This window comes from Felis catus, chromosome F2, assembly GCF_018350175.1.
Source record: "Felis catus isolate Fca126 chromosome F2, F.catus_Fca126_mat1.0, whole genome shotgun sequence".
Lineage (NCBI taxonomy): Eukaryota > Metazoa > Chordata > Mammalia > Carnivora > Felidae > Felis > Felis catus.
In genome coordinates, this window is record NC_058385.1 from 73,366,790 (window position 1) to 73,389,608 (window position 22,819).

Genomic DNA, 22,819 nt, shown 5'->3' on the forward strand with positions numbered 1-22,819 from the left:
TATTTTTGAGAGAGACAGAGACAGAATGCGAGTGGGTTAGGGGCAGAGAGAGAGGGAGACACAGAATCCGAAGCAGGCTCCAGGCTCCAAGCTGTCAGCACCGAGCCCACCGCGGGGCTCGAACCCACAAACCGCGAGATCACGACCTGAGCCGAAGTCGGACGCTCAACCGACTGAGCCACCCAGGTGCCCCTCACATATTCTTATAACCTATCTCACCACCCAAAAACGTCACAGCCACTTATTCAAGTACGGCACAGGAAATGACATCCACTCGCCATTCAGGTTTGGGTGGTGGCCAGCCAAGAAATCCCAAAGCTGTTCACTGCTGGTCCACTCGGCCCAGATGAGAGGCGTGTAAGGAAGCCCTCCCAGAATCTCGATCCTATTCAGCCCTCGCCATTAACCTTGTCAATCTGGCAGAACAGGGGTTATTTTTAACCACCTTTTTTTTCTATAGGGAAACTGGGACCCAGAGAAATCTAGTGCTCTGCTTAGCATTACACAATGGAGCCAAAATTAATGCTACACAGAAGAGCTCTGGGTCTATGTATTAGCCTGCTCAGGCTGCCATAAGAGAGTATCACAGACTGGGTGGCTTAAACAGCAGAAAGTGATTTTCTCACATTTCTGAAGCTGGAAATTTGCGATCAAGGTGTGGGCCGGGATGGTTTGGTTTCTACCGTGGCCTCGCCCGTTGGCTTGTGGAAGACCATCTTTCCTCTGTGTCTTCACATGGTCTTCCCTCTGTACCCGTGTCCTAATTTCCTCTTTTTCAGGACACCAGTCAAACTGGATTAGGTCACCCTAATGACCTCATTTTTTTTAGCCCATTATGGTTTATTATAAGAGGTATAAATGAACATTCAGAAAAAGAGGTACATAGCGCACAGCACAGACACTTCTGTCCCGCGGAGTTTGGGTGATGCCACCCTCCCAGCACATGAATGCGTTGACCAACCTGGAAGTTCTCCAGACCCTTCTGTGTAGAGCTTCTGTGTGGAGGCTCCATTATATATACTCATGATGGAGGAAGTTGTTGGCCGCTGGTGATTATCATGATCTCCAGCCCCTCACCCCTCTCTGAAGGGCTGAGGGATGGCATTGAAAATTTCAACCCTCTAATCCTGCCTTGGTCTGGTTTCTGTGGTAAACAGCCCCCACCTGAAGCTATGGAAGGGCCCACCAGGAGTCGCTTCATCATTCATTAGCATTCAAGAAGACACTCATTACTCTGGAGACTTCATGCCTAATGACCTCATTTTATTTTTATTTTTTTATCAAAAAAGTTTTAATGTTTATTTTTGAGAGAGAGAGAGAGGGAGAGACAAAGTGCAAGCAGGGTAGGGGCAGAAGAGGGAGACACAGAATCTGAAGCAGGCTCCAGGCTCTGAGTTGTCAGCACAGAGCCCGATGTGGCGCTTGAACCCACGAACCGGGAGATCATGACCTGAGCCAAAGAATCAAAGAATCGGACACTTAACTGACTGAGCCATTCAGGAGCCCCCCCCCCCACTGCCCCAACAACCTCATTTTAATTTAATCACCTCTTTAGAGACCTTATCTCAAATACAGTCACATCCTGAGATACCAGGAGTTTGAACTTCAACACGTGAATTTTAGGGCGATGTATTTCAGCCCATAAGGTTCTGGACCTGTTACTTTCTGTCTCTATCAAGCATCTCCAAGAATGACACAGTTACCTGTCCACAAATAACACCAACTAGCACAGCCTTCTCAGGGTTAGCATCCCAGAGTTCTGGATTTCTACTTGGCACAGCCTAGCTTCAAGGAGGAGACACGGGGAAGAGTCTAGGCTATCAGAGTCCCAGACTAGTGACTGCACTCAAGTAATTCTTACATAACGGATACAGGAAGAGCCCTTTTCTGAAGCGGTGAAGCCTCCGCGGTCTGACAAGCAATTTGAACTCACAGAAAGCGGGATCCTGCAGTAAAATCAAAAGGGATCTATTCTGGTGCCTCCTCAGTAAGGGATTGCTCTATGCTTCTCTGACAGGTGACCTTTAAGCAAACGCAGTGCAGCCAGATTGAGGGGGCTCCTTCCCAGCAGGGACTGTGAGCGATGCGAGCAACGTGCCAGCCGTCCCCTTCGTGTGCCAGCACAGACCCCATCACGGCTGAGGGATAAACAAACATCCCTTTACGAATGTGACCCCCAGCTTGTCAAGCAATTTTCCAGTTTGATTACGTTTTCAATTAAGTTTTATACTGAACAATATTTGGAAGTGATACCTGTGGTTCCTGCAAATGAAAAACCAAATTGCTCTGGCAGATTTAGACATTTCCTATGTGGACAAAAAAGGGGGAAAAAACCCAGCACTCAAGCTCTGGATGTCATAACCATTATGCCTCCAGGCAAAGATATTTTATAGTGCTTCCCACACCTTCCCAACCCTCTGCTTCCCCAACACACACACTGACACGTGCATGCTTTCCGCGAACCTCAATTTCTATTTCTGATAGTGGCAAGCAATTATTTTTCTTTCTTGGAAAATCGGTCTAAGTCCTTAGGTTGAGAAAAGGGCCACTGTAGACCAGTCCATCCCAAAGACAACGTCGGGAATTATACTAGAGGGAGAGAGAGGAGAAGACTGGAGAACTATTCATCTCTCTGTCTGTCCCCCGTCCCTCTGGCCACCCCCCATGAAAGCTGAAAGACAATGGCTTCACAATGAATAATAACCACATCTAGAATTGAAGGAGCACTGACTACGCACCACCCGCTGCACCGTATTCTTCACAAGTCATTTCCCATTCAATCTTTACAACAATTCTGTGTTGGTGATGCCGTGATGAGGCTCATTTTTCAGGTGGGAAACCTGAGGCTGAGCAACTTCCCCCAAAGAAGCAGAGACAGTGATAGTGGCTGTGTTGGCAGAGTAATAGCTCCCAAAGATGTCCAGCACCTGGGTGGTTCAGTCGGTTGAGTGTCTGAGTCTTGATTTCGACTCAGCTCGTGATCTCAAGGCTCAAGGTGAAATCGAGCCCCGCGCCCGGCTCCACGCTGACAGTTCAGAGTCTGCTTGGGACTCTCTCTCTCTCTCCCTCTCTCTCTGCCCCTCCCCGATTATGCTCTCTCTCTCTCTCACACACACACACACACACACACACACACAAAAGGAATCTCAAAATGGGAAGATTATCGTGGATTATCTGGGTGGGCCCAACAGTATCACAAGGACCCTTAAAATAGGGGAAAAGGAGGGAGAAGAGTCAGAGGAGATGTGACAACAGAAGCAGAGGGCAGTGGCTGCTGACTTCAAAGCTGGCAGAGGGGGCCATGAGCCAAGGAATGCGGGCCGAAGCAGCTAGAAAAAGAAATGGACCATCCCCTGAATCCTCCCCAGGACACAACTCTGCCCACATGGCTTTGAGGTCAGTTCCATGAGCTTCATTTCCTGTGCTGACCCCCAAAACTGCACATAATACAGTTATATTACTTTAAGCCACCACATTAGTAGCAATCTGTTACAGAAGCAATAAGAGACCACGTGCTGGCCCAGCTCTCTCCTCTCGGGTCCAAAAATTGAGCAAAGAACAGCCTTCCACGTTTGTCGAAATCCTGCGGTGGTGGAGGCTCACCGCATTCTTTATCTCTTTGCACCCCCAAGGGCTCAGCGCTAGAGGGAAGGTCTGCTCCATCAATCGTACTTATTTAGGAGGGAGGCAAATGAGGACCCGTTGGGGTGAAGGACGAGAAAGCCTTATCCTACTGGACCATGTGGGCTTCTTTGGGGCAGTGTCTACCTACACCGGAGACATCCAATAAATGTTGAGCAGTTGGATACACAGATGGGTGGATACGCTGGTACACGGACAAATGGGATGCATTCCTCGCACGCAGCAAGTGCTCAATAAATAGCCACTGTTATGTGTTCTAGGCGAGGGCTGAGGGTATTAAGGTCACGATAGCAAAGGTGATCATGTACCACCCTTCCTATCGTTCCTACCTCTCCAAAGAGTTCCCAGGGACACAGAGACACATGTGGCAAACGGGAAATTAAGTACAGTGCTATTCCACTGAGAGCTGTACCGCCACCTGGAATCCCAGCTCAGGGCTCTGGTAGAGACACACGACTTAGGCTCGTGTAGGACAGATCCTCTACCTCTCCTCCCTTTATGACCACCCCATCTTTCCTACCCCGGAAAGTAAACCTTAGAACCACACACTCTGAGACGATAAAGTGGGTGGAAATATGACCTGGCCTGTACAACTAAGCTCTGGGTTGACTGACGCACAGAGCCCCCCCACCGTGAGTGGAAGGGAGCATTAGGGACCCGCTGCTACGTGCAGACCCTGGGCAAGAAGTGGAGCTGAGAGGTCTTTCCAATACAACCATGGGCCATTGTGACTTCGCCTCTGCCTAACCAAATCAACTGCTTTTCCTCTGGTGAAGAGAAAATGTAAGAGGCTTGGGCAGAAACAGGTCAGGCAAAAGACAAAGGCAGAATTATTGCTCTGTTTATCATTACTACGACTAGTTCCGATGATGGACAGACGGACGGATGGATCCTCTGATACCCGTGGATCATAATAAAGAGGAAGCCAAGGCAAAATATGTGGAAGGTAGATTCTCTGTGGTAGCCCAAGGTTCTGATGAAAAGTATTTACCTGGTGTAGCAAACCCAAGTGAGGGTCAAGCTGTATCAACATAAAAAGGAGGGAAGGATTGCTGTCACCTGAATACTTACCCCAGGCCGGGCACTGTGTGTCATACAGGTAAAGTCTCAAAACAAATGCTGAGGGGCGCCTGGGTGGCTCAGTCGGTTGGGCGTCCGACTTCGGCTCAGGTCACGATCTCGCGGTCCGTGAGTTCGAGCCCCACGTCGGGCTCTGTGCTGACAACTCAGAGCCTGGAGCCTGTTTCAGATTCTGTGTCTCCCTCTCTCTCTGACCCTCCCCCATTCATGCTCTGCCTCTGTCTCAAAAATAAATAAACGTTAAAAAAAATTAAAAAAACAAAAACAAAAAAACCCAAATGCTGAGTGGAAGGCATTATCATCTAATTGTAAAGGAAAAAGTACAAGGCTTGTGGATGTACAACAACTTGCTCATGATCACTCAGCTGGGAATTGAGAGAGCAAACATTCAAACAGGTCTTTTAGCTTCAAAGCCTTACTCTTCCCAAGATTCCCAGCGAGTTCTGCTTACAGTTAAGTTTAGCTGACTGGGGCCAGTCAAAGCAGACTGTTCAACAGATAACTACTCCTTTTGTCTCCTCAGCGTCAGTTTTCCCTTCTTCAGATAAGAGCCCCTGGATTTTCCTGTGGGGAACACCCCTCCCCATCTCTAGACATGTGGCTTGACCGGGGCTGACCCCTGCCCCCAGCTCTAGAGATGGTCATCTGCCTCAGGCTGGTCACACGATTGATGCTGGGAGGGACATGTATAATAGATGTCAATCACAGAACATTTGTGGGAATTGTTGGAGGATCTCTCTCTCTTTCTCTCTCTCTCTCTCCCTCTCATCCCATCTCACCTCAAGTCACTGAGAAGACAGGGGAGAAACTTGACACAACTGGGACCAGCACTAGGGTGAGACTGCCTGAGAAAGAAGTCAAGGTAGGAGAGACGGAGAAACTCCCAACGACGACGCGTGAGCACCTAGATCCGGCCAAGCCCAAAGTCAGTATTTCCTAGTCTTTGTTCAGTTGCAAGAGACTATACCATAACTCATTTTGTTCCTGTGTATTTGAATTTAGATTTTGCCACCTACAACGAAAAGGCCTACAGAGCAGCATGGGCAACATGATTGGGGTTATTTTGTGCATTTACCTCGTTTCCAAGTGGTAAGCTTATTCCTCAAGGAAGGAAAAGTCCAGGCCTCTGGAATGGGAGTCTGGTCCTCACTGTGCAAGGACATCAGGGCCTAGCCAAACAGACTTGGTTTCCAGAAGACATTCAGTCCTCACCAGGCACTGGAGGGCCAGACCTTGAGAAGAGAGCAGATGTGGGGGCCTACAGATGGTATAGCCTGGAGGCGGTGAGGACGGCAAGCCAAAGTTCACCCTACCATACGCACACCGTGTTCACGAGCAGAGACTGACTTCAACAGATGGTTGGACCGAGGCTTCTGATATACTGCCTGCCCCTGTTGGGTCCAACTCATGAACTCAAGCAACCTAGGACTGCAGCTGGTGCCCAACCCCAAACCCCATGGTGGGAAGATGGGCAGAAAAAGGTTGAGGCTGAAAAGTAACAAGTATGGAAAGGGGAAAAGCAAGGGACTTTAGGGTCAACATACACCCAAACGCCTCGGCCAGTTCCCACGGGACACATTGATCTTAGAAAAGAAGTCAAGAGGTTATTATAAGGAAGCGCCGAGAGTGCTTGCAGGTAAATTCACCAGGTTACATTTTGTAGCCTCTAGGGTGGAGATGATGGTGATGGTGATGGGGGTGGGGGTGGTGATGGTGGCTGTCGTAGTGCTTTTGGTAGTGGCTGAGGTGGAAGGATAGTCACCATACGTAAAAGGTTTATTATGATCCCAGCATTGCATTAGCCCCATTATTTCATTTAATTCTTACAACAACTCAATGAAGCGTGTATTATAAGCCCCATTTTACCCATAAGGTAACAGAGTCAGCTTGCCCAAGAGCATAGATAGTAGTGAGTGGAAAGAGAAAGAATGTAAAGCCCCAGAGCACCCGACTGCAAAACCAGAGCCTTTAACCACTAGGCTTAACTCAACTTACACACAGTTCTTGGAAGCCTTTGGTCCTCTCCGCTGCCCCCTATGCTTCTCATCAGGCCTGAGCATACCAGCGATGCAGTACTTTGTGTTTCCCTAAGTTCAGGGCAGTTTTCAGCACACAGTTCTCTACACCTGTGCTTTCTAATCTTTCAAAGAAGACAACTCCGTTTTAATGTCTACGTATTTTGTTGATCCCGATATGGGCGTACTTGTCTTTTTAGTATCATTGACCAAATAAATAAATAAATAAGTAAACACATGAAAAAGAGCTACTCTAATAGCACACAACCTAACCATGTGGATGATCACGGTAGCATCTATCTATATTCGAAGAATAGTTAATCATGTATTTTATTCAGGAAACCTTACTTATTCAGGCCACAGTCGAGGCTTCATGCGTGGAGGAATTGGCCAATAGCTCAGTGGTTGGCCAGTTACCACTTCTGGATGTGGTTTCACTAGTTCCTTGGGACTTTCCCGTGAAGAATGTAAAAGTAAATGGTGTTGATCCCTCAGGGAATGGCAGTGGGGTGGACGCTTCACCAGCTCAGCAATGTACAGAGAACTGGAAGCTTCTGTTTCCCCCTCGTCACCCTTGGGGCTTTTGGGGGTTCCAAAGGTTTGGTTGACATAGCCAGGAATTAGGCTTTTTCTCCCAGCTCATTTACTAACAAACACTGTATATCTGTAGTTCCGGGCATGAACTCCCATCCCCAAGAGCTTGGTTTCCTCGCCCATACAATGGGACCCTTGAGCCAGAACTCTATGGGTTCTTTCAAGGTGCAATGTCTGATGTTATTTATTCTTTTGCATCTGGTATGTTTCCCCGACCCCACTGCTTCAGCATCCATATTGGCCATCAAAAATAACCTGTATGGGGGCGCCTGGGTGGCTCAGTTGGTTAAACGTCTGACTTCGGCTCAGGTCATGATCTCGTGGTTTGTGGGTTCAAACCCTGTGCTGGGCTCTGTGCTGACAGGTCAGAGCCCGGAAACTGCTTTGGATTCTGTGTCTCCCTCTCTCTCTCCCCTCCCCCCTTCTCTCTCTCTCAAAACAGTAAACATTAGAAAAGTAACCAGTGTGTTAAAATACAATGAAAAAAACCTCCAATAGAGAGGGTTTTTTTTTTTAGAATATAATGTTCTACCGGAGAACTCGTGAATAATGCCACTGCCTTATTGAATCAATAGAACAGTTCATCAAGCCCCTTCCAAAAACAAATGTGAGCACGAAAGGGCAATACAGTCTTTTGAAATAGTAGTTTGGGCTGTTTTAACATTCTGGCCTATTTGCCTCTCCAAATATAAGAAGATACCGTCAAGTGGTCTCTAGGGTACAGGTCTCGCCTAGACCCCTTGCCGCAGCATCGCCTCTGGAGAACGAGACGGTTCTCTTCGCACAGAGCCCAGGAAAGGATCTGAGTCATGGTAAAAACCCACAAGATGCTCAGCTTTCCATTTTTCTTCGTCAAAACCGTCAGCTATACGATCCAGATTCATTCTGCAATGCGTCCTCAACACGTGGCCAGTCCGAGCCGGCAGTCGGATAGAGCAGTGCTGTTCAAAGACGGTCCACGTGTTAAGGATGGGAACTGAGAGGAAATATTTCGAAATATTTAAGGCAATTTGATATCATCACAATATCCTAGCGTGTAATCTTTTCTCTAGTAATTCATTTTTTATTGTAACGTACGAAAGTACTGCTCTGCAGGAGATGGGAACTTAAACAAACCTAATCCTCACTACGCGTATTCTGAAACGCACTGAATAGGGGCTTCGCTTAGGCAACGGTAAAGGAACAGTCGTTGTGATTCAAAGTTCGCTCACTCAACACGTTTATCAGCCTTCACCAGGGGCGGCGTGTCTGGTAGCAGGAGCACAGGATTCAGAGTCAGAATGCGTGGGTTCAAATCCTGGCCCGGACACTTAGCAACGAGGTAACCTTCACAAGTTCCTTAACTATTTGTGGGCCCAATGTTCATATCCGTAAAACGGGCGTGCGTACCAGACTCATATAGTTGCTAAGGACGATTGGATGAGATAAAGCACATAAACTTGACTTAATGCATGGCAAGCACTCCGTCAGTGGTTGATGGTAAAAGGAAGAGTGAAGCACCCACCCCCCAGATGCTAGTTAGGTGACTGAATAAACTGTACCCCTATCCTCTGCAGGAAGACAATGTAAGTAAATCACCGCTGTTAGTGGGGGTAGAGCTGAGGGAGCAGTAAAGGGGTGCATGATGGAGGGAGGGAAAAGAGAGGAGGACAGTTCTGCCTAAGTGTTCAGGGTGCGCTTTACAGACAAGGTTTGCACCTAAACAAGGAAGGGAAAGCTTAGTGTTCCGGGAAGACAGGGGAAGGGGTGGGGAAATGCCAGGCAGAGAGAATAGCATGTTCAAAGGTCCGGGGTGGCGACATAATGGTAAATCTGAGCCCCTCAACAGTTCTGCATGGCTGGATTGTAGAAAAGGGTCAGAAATGGGGAGTCCCTTCAGAAAAAGGACGGGCATTCTTTCTTATAGGCTTCCCAGTGCTTACCACACACAGTCCCTGTGCACCGTCTCAATAAATGCTTACAGAATGAACGAGGCTGAATGTCAGACGCGCCGTGCTGAGAGTTTGGACCTTGCTGTGAAGCTAATGAGAAGTCACGAAAGGTGATGTGGGGAGTAGAGGGGGGACCACGGTGCTGATTTGAAAGATGGATCAGAGGTGAGGGAGGTGGGGGTCGGGGAGTCCAATCACAGCAGCTCACGGAGATGGAGTTTTGTCATTCTCTTTCGCTCTGATTTACAGATGAGGAAACAAACGTTCAGAGAACTCACTGACTTGTCCAAGCGTTCATAGATTTCACGGACCCAGGTCTTCCTGACTTGGGTCCCATGCCTACCCTCACTTAGCCCACACAGGCTTCTTTCGGTTCCTACCCACAATCCTGTTTGCAGCAAGTAGAGTTCGATCTAGGGATTCCCTAACTCACTCTCAACTTACTGAGACGTAAATACCAGAAAGGAGAAAAGGATAGGTTTTCAGCCATTAGAGCGTGGCTGTGTGTCTGTGTCTGTGTATCCGTGTGCTGGAACATCAGCTACAATCCCCAAAACCCCTGGCAGAGGGAACGATGCCTGTGTGCACATATACCACCAGGGACCAACAGGGATGCAGAGGAACTCACCTTCGGGCCTGAGAGCAGACGAGCCTGAGCTGTTCAGTTCTGTCACAGGAGAGAAAGGCCAGTGTTCCCAGACGCAGCTGAGAAGAGGGACACGCTTGGGAAGGGATGCGAAGGAAAGAGGCGAGGACACACTCCAGGGAGAAGGAAGCCGAGTAGGTGGTAACAAGGCCAGTCGCCAACGTCTGGAGGCAACAAGAAGGTGCTGAGAACTGGACCCCATCGGGACCCTGGCTTCTAAGCTCAGCTCTGGTCTTGACTCACTGTGTAACCGTGGGGAGGTCGGAGGTGTAGAGCACAGGACAACAGTCCCTGACTGTCGCAATATGCGGTAATTTGCAAACCTGAACCTTAAAAAATAAACGCGATGGGGGCGACTGGGTGGCTCAGTCGGTTAAGCGTCTGACTCTTGATTTTGGCTCAGGTAGTGATCTCGTGGTCGGTGGGATCGAGCCCCACATCGGGCTCTGCACTGCCAGAAAATTCTCCCTCCCTCTCTCTCTCTGCTCCTCCCTTGCTCTCTCTCTCAAAAGAAATTTAAAAAACAAACACGATGTAACAAAAGGTAGATACTTACTATTGAGAAAGGCTGAACTAGGCTCAGTTGTGTTCTCCCGTTTCTTACCCGTATGATCTTGGAAAACTACTTTCTCTCTCTGAGGCTCAACTGTCTTCTCTGCAAAGGAAGGACAACCATGGGGCCCAGCAAAGTTTGGGGTAAAGACTACATAAAATCCTGCATAAAGGGGCTCGGCCAGGCGTCTGGCTGGCAGCCCTCAGGGGCTGGGGGCTGCAATAGTGACAATGAAAAGTAAGATGGAGGGGAGGGGGCAGAAAAAACAGAGGGGAGCAGGAGTGGAGGAGGAGGGGGCGCCCCAGAGTCATCGCGCAGGCCGCCTGGTGCCCTCCTGGCACATAAGCGTATCTCAGTACCTCTCCCTCTCCCGCGCAGCCTACACGACATCATCAGTCCTGAGACTGAGACCCCCCCCCTGGAGCAAAGAAGAAACAAGTCTGTCAGATGGTTCTTCAACCTCAGGACACAGAGGCAATGGCACCACCTACTGCACAGCAGAGGTACTGCCTCTACTCCTCAAAGGGCTCTTTGGAACAAGCCTTTTTTTTTTTTTTTTTTTTTTAATGTTTGTTTATTTTTGAGAGAGAGAGAGCATGGGGAGGTGCAGAGTGGGGGGGGGGGGCCGGCAGGGAGGGACAGAGAATCCCAAGCAGGCCCTGCGCTGACAGCAGAGAGCCCGACAGGGGGCTCGAACTCAAGAACCGTGAGATCACTGAGCTGAAGTCGACTCTGAACCGACTAAGCCACCACCAGACAAGACTTGCCTCCTGTAGCCTCCCGCCTGCTGCACCCCCTCCTACTCTGTGCGGCCACGGCTGACAACAGGCCGAAACGTGGACGTGCGGCTGTGGACAAGAAGATGCCACACAAAACGTCACCTCCACCGGGCTCTGCTGTCTCCCGGTCCTACCACTTCTCTCTCCCTAAAACGTAACTGAAACGGACAGATGTTTCGCAAATTCCCTTATCTCAACAGAATCCCAGATCAATGTCCACAGGGGAGAGCTAGGGAAAGGACAGAAGCCACATCCTATGGGATGCCTGAGCTAGGTCTCCAGTGCTGGTTCCCAGTTTACCAACTCCCAAGCTTGCCCAGCACAAACATGCTCTGGCTTTCAGGGGTTGCCGGAAACCCTTCTCTAGGAAAGCACCCTCTCATGCCCTTCCCCTGCCTTTAATTATTCAAATTCTACTCATCTCTCCAGTTCTCACTGACTTCCCTTTGCTTTTAACACAATGCTTCAGGGGCACCTGGGTGGTTCAGTCGGTTAAGCATCCAATTTCAGCTCAGGTCATAATCTCACAGTTCGTGAGTTTGAGCCCCACGTTGGGCTCTGTGCTGATAGCTTGGGGCCTGGAGCCTGCTTCGGATTCAGTGTCTCCCTGTCTGTCTGTCCCTCCCCCACTCGTGCTCTGTCTCTCAAAAATGAATAAACTTAAAAAAAATTAAAACAGTGGTGACTCACAGGGGCACTGGTATCCCAATGTTTTTAGCAGCACTTTCAACAATAGCCAATTCATGGAAAGAGCCCAAATGCCCAACAACTGATGAATAGATAAAGAAGATGTGGTTTATATATACAATGGAATACTACTTGGAGATGAAAAGGAATGAAACCTTGCCATTTGCAACAACATGGATGGAAATGGAGGGCATTATGCAAAGTGAAATAAGTCAGTCAGCGAAAGACAGATATGATATGTTTTCACTCATAGGTGGAACCTGAGAAACTTAACAGAAGATCAAGGATACGAAGTGGTGCATTTTGTGTACGGCTGAAAAGAGACCACTTACACGTGTAAATAAATTAGAGGATGTTTTAAAGCAGGACATCGTTAGTTGCAAAGACGTATATTTGGGATTGAAGGTGCAGAACAGATTGAGGCCATAGGGGCAGGAGCAGTAAGGGGAAAAGATGGGACTGTGACAGAGTTTCAGAAATTTCAGCGGGTGGAGGCAGACAACGAAGGAGGAAATTATGACCAGGCTCACTATCTAATCAAAGCCACAGCTATGGGAATGAGGAGGCTGTGTTTGAGAAGCATTGACTCAACCATGGGTGAGGGGAAGGAAAAAAAGAAAGTTAGGGAGGGAGCCAAACCATAAGAGACTCTTAAAGACTGAGAATAAACTGGGGGTTGATGGGGGGTGGGAGGGAGGGAGGGTGGGTGATGGGCATTGAAGAGGGCACCTGTTGGGATGAGCCCTGGGTGTTGTATGGAAACCAATGTGACAATAAATTTCATATTAAAAAATAAATAAATAAAATGATAATTATTAAAAAAAAGAGAAGCATTGACTCAAAGTATTAAGAATTGTCCATAGCTGTGGTCGGGGGTGCCCCGAAATTGGTGAAGAAATCGCAATATTGTGTCGGCATAAATTCCGGGAAGACAATGGGCATCATTATCTTCCTTCGGGGTTTAGTACAAAGAGCGTGCAATTTGGAGACCGATAAGCTTGTGCTCACATCCTGGGACCACTATTAATGAGGTTTATGGTGCTGGGCAAATGAACTAGCCTCTGTGAGTCTCAAATTCCCCGTGTGAAAATGAGACAAGCAAAACTTGCAACTGTCTGAGAAATAAACGAGGTGCCACAGAGCAAACACTCAACACATGTTCCTTTCTTCCTGTACTCTTTTTGAGTCTGTGCCCATCCACTTACCCAATAAAATATCTCAACAAGGTCCCTGAATACCACACAATGTGGAACTGATATCAACGTCAGCTGACACAAAAGGAGCTCTTCAAGCTCAGGGTTATCAAAAGAAACCCCTACGAATCAGTCTGTAGATAGAGATCAAATTGTAACCTTGAGCAGGAACATACTGAAATATGCTGAAAAAACTGCAAATAACATACAGGGGTCACAGGCAGGGGAGCACGGTATGGATCACCTGCTCGTTCCTCCTCACAAGTGCAGAGACCTATACCCTTAGCCAGTATAGCAGGGCGCGATCTGTCCCAGGTCCACGTCCATTTCTGCGGCCGCTGCCCTGTCCTCCCTCTGCGCCTCCAAGCCCAGCTGTCAGCACTGACTTCAACTGTGTCAGAGTCATTGCTGAAACTTACAAGCTTTCTGCAAACATAGAAATAAATGCTATTCCACTGCTCTTGCTTACACAGGAACAGTTAAGTGAAATGGCTTCCCTTTCATTAATATATTCTTTCCTTTTTCCTCTTTATGAATGCCTTTATTCCTTTTTCTCCTCATATTCACCTGATCTCCCTCCCAACGGAGAACTATTCTAAAATTTTCAAACACATTCTGTTGCATTTCTGTTTCGTTAACAGATCACGAGATAATGCATTTGGTCGTTTTCAATTCTGCTTCCCCCCTTGACTACCATCACCAGCCTGTGAGCATCTCAGTGATGGGCTCATGCCTTATTCATCTTCGTTTCTCCGTGGCTTAGGACAGTTTTCCACATAGTAATTCTCCAAGATAGATAGATAGATAGATAGATAGATAGATAGATAGATAGATAGATAGATAGATTCAAGTTCTACAATGTTCCAGAGCCTTAAAGCCTATAAGGCATATCTTGCAGATGTTGCAGGCGTGGTTCTAAACCCCCACAGGAAAGTGTGTTAAATGAATTTTCTGGTTTCCCAGGGCATATTAAAGCTATGTTTATGTGACTTAGCTTACTGTAGACAACTAAGTGTGCAACAGCATTGTGTCTGAAAAAGCAACGTACATACCTCAATTAAAAAATAACCACCACCTTCTGAGCTTTCAGTGAGTCGTAATCACTGACGACAGATCACCGTAACGGATATAGTAATGGTGAAAAGTTTGAAATATTGTGAGAATTACCAAAATGTGACACTGAGACAGGAAGCCAGCAAATGCTGTCGGGAAAAATGATGCCAATAGATTTGCTTGACGCAAGACTGCCACGAACCTTCAGTATGGTAAAAAAACAATAAAACAAACAAACAAAAAAGCAGCATCCATGGAGCACAATAAAGGTAGGTACAATAAAACAAAGTATGGCTGTGCACAGGCGAAAGGTTCACAGCACAACCCAAATGATTTCATTACACCTGCCAGTGCAATCTCAGAATGCCTTCCCTGAACCCACTGCAAACTGAATGTTAAGAACCACTCTCGGCTGGAGTGCCCGGGTGGCTCAGTCGGTTAAGAGTCTGACTCCGGATCTTCGGCTCGGGTCGTGATCCCACAGTTCCTGAGTTTGAGCCCCGCATTGGGCTCTGGGCTTGCAGCACAGAACCTGCTTGGGAAACTCTCTCCCTCCTTCTTTTTCTTCCCCTCCTGCCCCCCACCCCCAGCTTGCACTCTCTCTCTCTCTCTGTCTCTCTCAAAATAAATAAATAGACTTAAAAAAAAAGAAGAAGATAAAGAACCAGTCTGGGCTCTGAGAGCAGACATTAGAAGTGAAGACAGGGCTCTGGCACAGAGCCACGACTGTTATTCTTATTATACATGTTCCTGGTTGATTTCTCAGCCTTTTTTGGTGGCCGGATCTTTTCACAAAGGTGGGAGGAGGAGTAGTATTATAAGAATTTGCATGTAACGGAGCTGCAACTTGAAAGTAAAAAGTTATCAGGGATTCCTAGATGAAGGTGTTAGCTACGCTTCTCAATTGTCGAGGCCACATTATGGACAAGTGTGCTTCCGTGAGCGTGTGTGGGAGCGAGGGGTGGGTGTGGTGTACGTGGGATACACACTGCTGTGACCATCGGGGTTGAAAACATTGAAAAGCACCCAGACGGGTTAATAAATAGCCTCCCTCAAATCCCACCCTCCTAGCCCAAGCCCCCCCTCTCTTTCTGCTGGACTCTTTTGTAAGTTTCTGGACCTCCCTGCAATTCAATGGCTGAAGAGTGTTCCTGGGAGCATGGATGCCCCAGGACGTGCTCAGGTAGCAATCTTCCCGCCTCCGTTCTTGTTGATCATACCCTGGTTCTTTTGTCCTTATTTTTCGCCAAGTTTCAATAAAACTTTATTTGCTTCCATTGTCTCGCCATTAACAGAAAACTGGCAAAAAGCTAAAACGTTTTGTGTTTACAAGGATAAACAGCCTCTTCACCCAGAGAAGGTGAAAGCCTCAAAGGACCACGGGGAAGAAAGAAACACCCTCCCCCACATGCCCTGAGCTGCCCTTGTTGCTTTAGACAAAGCCTCAGTGCACTGGCCAGGGACCCTGTACGTGACCGGCTCAAGATAAGGGCGGAGAAAGCAGACCAATTCATTCCCATGATAGAAAGTTGAATAGAAGGTATACCAAGGGTCAAGTGCCTGGATTTTACGGGATGCTGGAACCAGGTGGCCACTTGTTAAAAAAAAACAAAAAACAAAACAAAAAAACAAAAAACAAGATTCATTTTAGGCACAGCTTTTTTATGTTTTCTTTTGTTTCTAAATCGGTAAAAGAAACCCAGTCCTAGAACCCGCGCTCATTTTTTTTCAGTTTGTTTTTGTGTAAATACAATTAAGTGATCACACTGCTGTATACTTCATTTGCACAAAGTTCTGGGCCACACGTACTCATGTAGTAAAGTTACCCCTCCCTGTTCCCAGGGGAAAAGCCTCTGGGGGTGCCTGGCTGGCTCAGTGTGTGGAGTGTGTGACTCTTTTTTTTTTCTTTTTTTTTTTTTAGAGAGAGAGAAAGCTCAAGCATGCACGAGAGAGAGAGAGAGAGAGAGAGAGAGAGAGAGAGAGAGAGAGAGGGAATATCTTAAGCAGGCTCCATGGGGAGCCTAACATGGGGCTTGATCTCGTGACTCTGGGATCATGACCAAAGCTGAAATCAAGAGTTGGACGCTCAACTGACTGAGCCAGCCAGGTGCCCCTAGAGCACACACCTCTTAATCTCAAGGTCGTGAGTTCAAGCCTCATGATGGGTGGGGAGCCTACTTTAAAAAAACGAAAACGAAACCAAACTACTCTGGAAGATAATTTTCACTGAAACGTAACCGAAGTTCGTTACAGGGACTGTGAGAAAATTACAGATGACATGAAAAATAGGCTGTTGGTTCTCCCCAACAGATGCAGCTGTGTGTGGGTGCGTATGATGGTGTCTGTGTGACTCTTCCTCGTTCCCTGTACTAGTTCGAGGGTCCCGTTCTCCTCCAAATAAGGCTTCAGGTGCTGACTCCAGGTCGTTCAGGGCCATCGTGGCCTCCCAGTGCCCTCTCCACATCCTGACCCACACATTTCAGCTCCCACTTCTAACCGCCAGCTTCAAATTCCCGGTGGCAGGCACCACGCGTACTTTTCCAGTCAATGTCATTTCACTGACTTAGCCACCCGGACCTGGCTGCCACGGCGGCAGGGGGGGAGAGGCGGCGAAAGGTCCAGGCTCCTTGGAAGGTATGGGGACGGTATGGATCTGCACGGAACGGATGGTTTTTGTAGGCATTAATTCTGAACTAACTCGTGGGAGTGCGCGTAAGGTCCGAAACACAGTCAAGAGCCAGTAAATCCTTTCTGAATCGGACGCTGCGAGAAGCTAGAAACTGGACCAGTGGAGCCAGCTACCATGTGTGACATCGAGCCTCACGGAGGCTGTGGGCTTCCAGATCTCACGCTGCAGAGAGGAAGCGGGGGATTTCGGGTTTTATGGGGCTCTTGTGAGGCTGAGATAAGAGCTGCTGGGCACACGGTGGTGGAGACAGTGGATCTGGAGGGCCATCAGACCTGCTCTCCCACTCCACAGGGTTGGCGGCAAATCACTCAACAGCTTACACCCAATACCTCCCCAAAATTGGAGATGGGGCTATCGGAAACCAAAAGAAGCAAATCTGAAGCAAGCTCTTGGGTGGGCTGAAGAGGGCCGCCCAGCTGGAGGTGCCTGTGAGGCTTTTTTTTTTCCAGAGCAGTGCCAGCTGATTCCCATGAGGAAGCATCTGATTGGCTCAGCTTTGGTTTGTCTCTTCCCCAAACCAATCAGTCATGGCCCAGGGACAGCGGGTTGGGGAGAAGAGGGTTAGGGGCGGCTCAAGCCCTGGGGCAACCGTGCTGGGTCCAGATCAAATGACATCAAGCATTTACTTCCCTCCCTGACACATAACAGGCATTCAACCTAAGATTTTTGCATGATCCTGCTTTGCAAAGTGTGAAGAGCTTGCTTCCTCCTCTGCTAGAACTTTGCTGAACTTATGCCACATTCCCCAGGGGAGAGAAAAGTATAGGAATGGCCCCTGCCTCCAAGGATCTTAGAGCCTTCATGAGAAAAGCATCAATACAGAATTAAGGGTTTGAGTTTATGATAGAGATCACAAGTGTCAAAAGTGATAGTGAGACACCTTTAAAAAAAAAAAAAAGACAGGGGTGGTGGTAAATGAAAGGGAATTCTAGGAGACAAATAGAAGTTTTGTAAGAAAAATAATTTGGAAAACATCGATTTTGAGGCTAGACTGGAAAGTGATTTTCTGTTCCATTTCCTTAGCAGTCTCATACCCATAACAAAAATAGACTTATTTATAATGCCATCGATTGCCTTGTGTATAGAACTAAGAATATAAAATAGGAGGGGGGTGCCTTCCATTTTGACAAATGCGGAAATAACAAGGAGAATGTACTGAACATTCCTCCACTGCTCCCTCTGGACCTTTTCTGTTCTCTTCCGACTCCCTGCCTTGCCGAGCAATTTAGTTTTATCCCCACGAATGAAGCAATTCACATGATTTGAGTTTGGCTTTGTTTGTGTATTACTGAGAAATGTCCTATACCTCTATCATCCATTACCTTGAACAATATCATGAGGACTTTTGAATATAAATTTAAGAAAAATGCACCACACACACACGCACACACACTCCACACTGAGGCTATAGTATTAGGAGATAAATTAACATTCCCACTAATCTAAGTCAGGCTCTTGGCCTGTTTGCAACATGGAAATAGAAACATCTCCTAATAGGATGAGAGGGCTGCGCTCTGAATATGCGCCGGCCTGTGGATTTTTGCTAGGACTCTTGCCTTCTCACCTACACTTCATAGTCTATCTCACACAGGCATTTCAATACTGCCGCATCCTGATTTCCTGCAGCGGGAGGCGATTTCACTAATGAATGGCCCTACAATGCAACGAGACCTTAGGGTAGTTTGGATGTGACATCTTCGAAAGAGGTGGCTGTTGTACAGCTGAGAGGCTGGAGGGGTGTGTGTGTGTGTGTGTGTGTGTGTGTGCACGCACACACATGCAAACGTGTGTGTTATGCTGAGGCTTATTTAAAGCTCTTTAATCAAAGAGCTAGCTGGTCCAGGGAGAATCATTCCAACCTTGTCTTTCCTTTATTCTACAAAAAAAAAAACACACATACATATATAGCCAACATTTTTCATGCTTTCTCCCAGGTATTTGGTACCTATTAACCCATTTAATCCTCAAAAACATTCAAGAAAGTACATACGATTATTATCACTGTTTTATAGATGAGAAAACTAAGACCCAGAGAGGTTAAGGAAATTGCTCAGACATAACAGCTGGCGTGTTCTGGAGACAGGATTTGAACTTGGGCGATTTGGCTCCAGAGCCCATACTCTTACTGAATCTGTTCACTATACTGGCAGGAGACATTCTGGGGTGCCACTGACACACACATCAGAACCCAGGAGATTATTTTGAAAAAGCTAATTTAAAAGACAGTCATGAATTAAAACACTCAATTTCAGGGCACCTGGGGGGCTCAGTCCCTAGGCATTTGACTTTGGCTCAGGTCCCGGTGTCACAGTTCATGAGATCAAGGCCCACATCGGTGGATGAGCCCGAGCCCTGCCTTGGGTGAACATGAGCCCCTTCAGGTAAACACAATCCTTATTCAGGTGAACCCCACTTCACTCTCTCACTCTCTCTCTCTCTGCCTCTCCTGGTATTCTCTCTCTCCTTCTGCCCCTCGCTCACTTGCACTTTCTCTCTTTCAAAAAAAAAAAGCTTCTAAAACACTCAATTTCAGCTCCTGGCTCCAGACAAAATGGCTACACAGATCAATGAGAAACACTTCTTCCCCTCTGCCCCGCCTCCTCTCAATAAACTTGTACTCCAATGAACTCACACCAATGAATTCCTGCTGTCCTAGTAGAAGAGCTCATACCCCACAGTATTCTGCAGAGGACTGGCCTCACTTAGGGTATCATGGCCCTTTGCGGGTGCCATGATTATTACTATATCTTTAGGTTGTGTTCATCATGTGCCAGCTTTCTTCTAAGTACTTAACATACATTACGGGATCAAAACCATGCCATCACTCCGTGTGGGTTACTCCTACTATCCACATATTACGTATTACACACTTTGAGAAGCCAACACTCGGAATTCAAGGCTGAAATGTTATCTTGCATGTAAAGCCCACTGCTCAGTGCCTGGTGCATAATAGTCACCCCAAAATGTTGGCAATTATTATTCCTACCACCCTCCTCATTTATCATGATTTTATTTTTTTAATGTCACTTTAAATGGTCTCTACATAGCTCACTGGGGATATAGTTCATATTAGGACTCACAGCCACGTGCTTCCAAAACTTATGCCATGACTATATCCAAAAATTGGCAACAAAACTGTGACAGACCTGACAGCCAGTACATCTGAAGACTGGTTAATAGATAGAGTGTGTTCAGTGGGGTCTAGATAAGACTCAGGGAAGTCGAAATAATATTCTGTATATTCTCTTTTGCGCTGGGGCCAATAGTTGAAACTTGGGAGGGGCAAATGCTTAACTCCACTTAGGGTGCATTGTCATGATCCACTCTGATCAATATTGAAATGGGATTTCCTTTGTTTGCATCCCATGGAATCTTAAAGCAGAAGACATGTAACCATTATCAGAGACTCTGGGAAGACTTTCTGTAAGGTAATGCCATGGAAGGGTTGGCTTCAACTCCTGTTTCCAGATTTGAAATTCAACAATTTATAAAGGCCACGGTGCAGCCCAGGAAACTCCCATTCCTTGTCCCAATCCAGACAGCAAGCCACGGCCTTTTCTTTTGTTCACCTTCCACTCCACCTCTTCTAAGACTCAGGAGCTCAGAACTTACTCGATCAGTTAATGGTGCTGATGTTTCTGGGTTTGGGTGAATCAATACGTCACCCCTTGTAGTGAAAACACACACACACACACACACACACACACACACACACACACACAGAAAAAGAAAATAAACACAACCCAAACTCTTAATTGAATGAATGAAACATGTTTACTAAAGACAATTAGAAAATATAAAGAAAAAGGTAATTCTCCCGTAATTCCTATTAATGTGTGGTTGTATAGTTTTCCAGTCCTCTTTTTTAACTTTTCCAATGTAAAAGATGAGTTCTTAAAATGCAGAAATGGCTTTAAATATGAGCATGTTCTGTGTAGTGACAGACTGGAAATTATACATATTTTCATTGCAGTATACCAACCACTGAGCACTTAATTCTGTGGCAAGCATTGTATCAGTTATTAGCAAAATACAACCAAATAAGTCAAGATCCCTTCTGTCAATACGCTCACAGTCTAGCAGGAGACTGAAAAGTAAATAGAACCTAGTCAAGTATGCCTGTAAGAAGGGTTGTGGTAAAAAGAAGCATGTATGGGTTTATTAGGGCTCCTAAAAAGAATAATTGCCATAATCACACGAATTATGGTCATCATCACAGGAACTAACAGCACTCAAAACCTTCACATTTATTTTAGCTGATTTCAACTTTAAGACAACCTTCAGAGTTGGCAAGCATTTTTGGTTTTATCTCCACTTTTAGGAGGAAACACAGAAATGTAACGAAAGACCGTGGGCTTTGAGGCCAACCAGACTTGCGTCCAACTCTGGATCCAGGCTCTGACCAGCAACCTGGTCCTAACTCAGTTACTGAATGTATGCAACTACTTCCCAGGATTGGTCTCAGATTGATAAGTAGTATCTATAACGTGCCCGATGCATGGTTAAGTACTCCCTCAAAGGCAGCTTTTATTACCGACCAAAGCTCAGAATGAGTCAGTGACTTGCTCAAGGTCACGCAAGCAGTGGACAGAGCAGGCACGCCAAAGTCTCTGATGCTAATCCTGTCTCCTTCTAGACGGCGCCAATTATAATGCTTAGGTAATCATCTATAGTTGGCAGTGGGCAGTGCCAGGAATAGAACAGGTACCGCGTGTGATCTGTATCTGTATCTATGGATGCATTTAACATTAGTTTCTTTTTTTCTCTTAAGCGTTCAGGGAAAAAAAAAGGTTAAATCAAAGTTGTCTGATATGTTTCCCAGTAAAAATCTGCTGTCCAAATCCCCAGTCCATGATGTCAACACTAGAAACTACAATTAGAAGAGGGAATTAAACCTGTAGAGAAATCCATCCGAAAACTACAAAATCTACAAAGTCGTTCCTAGGACATGGCCCATTTGCCTCCTTGGCTGTGACTCAACCCTCCCAGGGACCGGAAGGAAGAGCCCACTGGGGACCTCTGAAGATACCAGCTAAGCATCCGTTTCAGTTTGGCGGGCAACGAGTTCCTTCTACAGAAGATGTTCATCTTCCTGAGCACCTGTTTAAAATGAAGCAGGACCGATAGAGAAAAGAATGAACAGTGATGGAGAAAAACCCCCGTGTCGACCAGGGAACTGTTTCCTGACTGTGAGTCAGCAGGGTATCACAGTGTTGTGTAACGTGAAGGCACAGTGCCGGAATGAGCCACAGCATCTGAGAATAACCACAGAATCTGGAGTTGGAAGGCCCCTTACAGCAGTCTTTTAGAAACAATTTTTACAGGGGCGCCTGGGTGGCTCAGTCGGTTCAGCGTCCGACTTCAGCTCAGGTCACGATCTCACAGTTCGTGAGTTCAAGCCCTGCATTGGGCTCTGTGCTGACAGCTCAGAGCCTGGAGCCTGCTTCTGATTCTGTGTCTCCCTCTCTCTCTGCCCCTGCCCTGCTTGCACTCTGTCTCTGTCTCTCAAAAAAGTGAATAAACGTTAAAAAATATATATAAAGAAAAAAACCAGAAAAATTTTTTTACAATGCAATCGACAATAGGAAATACACCTCCCAAGTGCAACTCCATATACACATACAAATGAAGGAAATACATAAAACTCTTAAGAAATAATGTCTATCCTTACTACATGCGACACATTCTAATATTGCCTATTTTAACCTATTCTATTCTTTTTCACTTCCCAATAAATTAATTTCTCAAGATGCTAACGGATCACAACCTACAGTTTGTGACGGGGGTGGGGGGTGGGAGTCGAGGTGGGGGAGAGAACTGTTATGGAGAATATCTCATCGATTCCCTGTGCAATACCCATGACAGATCCTGATTCATGCCAGCATGAGGTAATCTTTAGGAAGGTCGAAGTTGGGGCATCTGGGTGGCTCAGTCAGTTAAGCGTCCAACTTCAGCTC

General features: G+C 46.7%; 1 long non-coding RNA gene across 8 annotated transcripts in view; it reads right to left on the bottom strand.

Annotated features, from left to right (window-relative positions):
- Nucleotides 1–22,819, bottom strand: part of LOC102900349 — a 131,789-nt gene that overhangs the window by 42,822 nt on the left and 66,148 nt on the right. For all 8 annotated transcript variants that reach the window (XR_002152198.3, XR_006592351.1, XR_006592353.1 and 5 more), the window contains one exon: nt 9,891–10,072. This is a non-coding gene — a long non-coding RNA (uncharacterized LOC102900349). The remainder of the gene's footprint in view (nt 1–9,890; nt 10,073–22,819) is intronic.